Raw genomic sequence first — 3826 nt, forward strand, 5'->3', positions numbered from 1 at the left:
TTCCTCCAGTGCCACAGTGAAGTGGGGTCCTCACCACCTGTCTTGAGTATTCCCCAAATGTGAGCCTGGATAGCTCAGTTGGGAGAGTATCAGACTTTTAATCTGAGGGTCCATAGTTCAAACTCATGTTCAGGTGGAGGCTTTATCCTTTAAGAGCCCATCCTCCTGCTGGGACAGTCCTTCCTGGGAGTGCTGAGATGGGGATGAAGAAGGAGACTGTCTCCTCTGCTCTCTTTCTCACAGACAGGTGTTCAGGTGCCCAACCAACCACCTTCAAGCAGCTTCCTCAAAGGTTGGGTACCTGCTGTCACCTACTTTTTCTGCATGATGACCTCCTTGAAGATGCTTGAAGGGACTGGAGCATCAATCCTAGGAGGGAAGCCAGGCTATTCTCAGTGGTGCCCAGTGCCAGGACCAGAGGCCACAGGCACAAGCTGAAACACAGGAGACTCCATCTGAACATCTGACACTTTTTCATTGTGAGTGTGACCAAGCACTGACACAGAGGCTTGTGGTTGCCCAGCGAGGCCGTGGAATCTTCATCCTTCAAAATACTCAGAAGCTGTCTGGACATGGACCTGAGCATCCAGCTCTGGGTGGCCCTGCTGGAGCAAAGGGTATGGAGATGACCTCCAGAGGTCCCTTCCTACCTCAACCATCCCGTGATTCTGTTGTCTGTCACCTCAAACCCACTCCAACCAAAGCAGATCCCTGAGTCGTTCTAAAGAGAAGACAGCTTATGTGAGAGTAGAGGCTGCAGTGGCCCATTGGGCCACCACGCTTCTTCAGCCAAGCCCTGAATTGCATTGGGTATGTGTACACACACTTCAGTGTTGTTTTTGTGAGACAGAAACCCTTTTAACAGAAAATGGAGTAATTTTGGATGAAAAATATCCCCTTTGGGATTTTGGCATTTTCCAACCTGAACATACAGCAGTTACTCAAGCACAGTACGTTATTCTTCATGTAGCTTAACGGCTTTATACCCCAAACTAACTTTCCGGGGGAATAAAAAGCACGGGATGGAGAAATTATGTATTTCCTTGTGCTTTTGCTTCTCAGCTGTGTAAAAGCAGGATAGGTAGTGCTGCTGCTAAAGTCCTACTTCTCTAGATCTTTGTCTTCTCTTCCTTCTGTATTATCTTTAGAAGAGAAAATTCTTTCTGAGCTTTCTCTGAGTAAAGAAATAGGTGTTTTCAGTGCCCTGAGCCAACCTGCCGAGTGCTACAGCCCTTTGCTGCTCTCAGTTCTCCCACAGTTGTGAATAAATTGAGAAACGCTATGCGACACCTTACGCAGCTCGCTGTCATGCACTTGCAGAAAGCTGCCCTCCAGGGTGAGTTCTGCACAGCCGTCAGGAGAGGGCACCATGACCAAGCAAAAAAGGTGTCCACGGTCTGAAGGCTCCTGAGGCGTAAAGGTCGTGGCTTGAACGGCTTCCTCACTGGAGAGACCCTGTAAGGTAACTACAGGTCAGGAAATCGTCACAGGTCACTCTTAGGAGCAGATAACACATAGACTCCCAGACTGGTTTGTGTTGCAAGGGACCTTAAAGCTCATCCAGATCCAACTCCCTGCCACGGACCTTCTGTTAGATGAGGTTGCCCCAAGGCCTCTCCAACCTGGCCTTGAACACTGCCAGGGATGGGGCAGCCACAGCTTCTCTGGGCAACCTGTGCCAGGGCCTCAGCACCCTCACAGGGAAGAACTTCTTCCCAAGATCCCATCTCAGTCTCCCCTCTCTCAGGTTAAAGCCATTCCCTCTTGTCCTGTCAAAAGCCCCTCTTCAGGGTTATTGTAGCCCCTTTAGGTATTGGAAGGTGGCCTAGAAGACATGTGCAAACGTGCACAGGGAAGAACTTCTTCCTAAGATCTCATCTCAATCTCCCATCAGAGATATCTATTATCTAATTTAACACTCACATAAGAGCTCATGGCCTCCTTCTAGGGCATGTCCCTTTGCAAACCAAACTCCTTGCCTCCCTCGCATCTTCAGCCTGGATTGGCAAAACTGCTGCTGCGACTCAGATTTGAACTGAGGTTGCTGCAGCCATGGCGCAGAGTATTAACCACTGTGCAATCACAGCAGAAGTCCTGCCACATGGGCAACCACGGGGAGGAGAGCTCCTGCACCATCCCCTGTCCTGGCATGGGGCACCCAGCACAGTCTGGTGAACAAAACCACACTATTTCGTGAGAACAGCTACAAATGGACTTGGAAGCTGCTGCTGGGAGCCTCAGCAGTCTGGAACAGGGCCCTAAATACTGCAAAATGCAGGTAGTGCTGAGATTGCACCAAGGAACTGAGGCTGCTGCATAGGACAGTGCTGGGGCGATATTGTACCATGAAAGTGTCATGCAGAGGGGGCAATTCAGTTTAATATACCACAAATGGCACGAGGATCTTCAGTGGGGAGCTGAGTCATGCTGCAGGAAGATCTGGGCAGGGAGGTGCAGGTAACTTGGGATGTCCTCGGGGTCCCTCATCCAACATCCCCAGGGCCCCGCTGTCACCTCCCTGCTTGGTCATGGTCCCTGCAGGGGAATCCTTCCCTGGCAGCATTGCTTAGGGAAGCTTAGGGCAGGTGACATGGTTGGACTTGGCTGTTCTGGGTAATGATTGGACTTGATGATCTTAACAGTCTTTTCTGACCTAATTGATTCTATGATTCTATGATACTGTGACTGAGCCTGTGGCAGGGGGGTTGGAACCAGATGGTCTTTAAGGTCCCTTCTAACCCAAACCGTTCTAGGATTCCATGATTCTATGAGTCTGTGAGACGAAATCCTTCAGCAGTTCAGAGCACATCTCTGAACCACAATGATGGCTTGTTGGAGGAGTTGGAGTGACCTTAGTCACCTTGGCCAGCATCCCCTGGGAGCTTCACCCACATCCCATTAAAGCCACTGCCAAAACTGAACCAGACCCTGACCTCTGGGCTGGTTTTCTGGTGTGACGTGGATGTCCTCTTGTCCTTCCTGAAAACTGGAAGTACAGTTTGAGGTCTGATGCCAAGAGTTTGCTTGTACTCACTTTTCCACCCCCAAGAAGCTCTCCTGACTTCTTGGCAGAAAGCTGAAAATACCAAAGAGGGTGATCTGACATTAGGGTGGGATGAGGCAGTTCTCTGCCTTGTGCTCATGAGCAGCTCAGTGCCAGGCTCTGCAGAAAACCTTGAGCGGTGGTACCTGCTGACCAATACCCAGCCCGATCCAAGCAGCAATCTGAACCTTCCGGGTAAATCCCCGTGATTTTTATATACTGGGCATGACGTGCTGTGGTATGGAATACCCCTTTGGCCAGTTTGGGTCAGGTGTCCTGGGTCTGCTTCCTCTTGGCTTCCCCTCCTTCCTGGCAGAACATGAGACTGAGAAAGTCTTTGGTCAGAGTAAACATTGCTTAGTAACAACTAAAAACATCGGTGTTATCAGCGTTGTTCCCAGGCTGAAAGTTAAAAACACAGCACTGCACCAGTTACTAAGGAGAAAAATGACTGCTATAGTTGAACACAGGACAGTACGCATCCCTTATTCTATACCATTCACATCATGCCCAGATCCCACATTTTTCAATATACCATTGCTTTTGTCTTTTATATATATATATATGTATTTATATATAACAGCTACACCCACACACAAAGAGAGAGGTATCGTTCCTTAGTCCATGGACCAATCCCTATAAAATTGCTGAATTCATCCAGTCTATGATGTCAGGCTCCATCTCTTGTAATAGTTTTTCAGGGCAGGAGGGACAGTGTGTAGTGTTGGGTTGTTGCCTGCTGATGACACTGCCTGAGCCTGGTTGGGCACTGCTGAGCTGGTC

The 3826-nt window shown here is 49.3% G+C and overlaps 1 non-coding gene across 1 annotated transcript; it reads left to right on the top strand.

Moving 5' to 3' along the window:
- The first annotated feature begins 63 nt into the window (after positions 1-63).
- Positions 64-136, top strand: TRNAK-UUU. Its single transcript has one exon. It is a non-coding gene; the product is annotated as a tRNA-Lys (tRNA).
- Positions 137-3826: the final 3690 nt, after the last annotated feature.

This window comes from Nestor notabilis, unplaced genomic scaffold (assembly GCF_000696875.1).
Source record: "Nestor notabilis isolate BGI_N333 unplaced genomic scaffold, ASM69687v1 scaffold10489, whole genome shotgun sequence".
Taxonomy (NCBI): Eukaryota; Metazoa; Chordata; class Aves; order Psittaciformes; family Psittacidae; genus Nestor; species Nestor notabilis.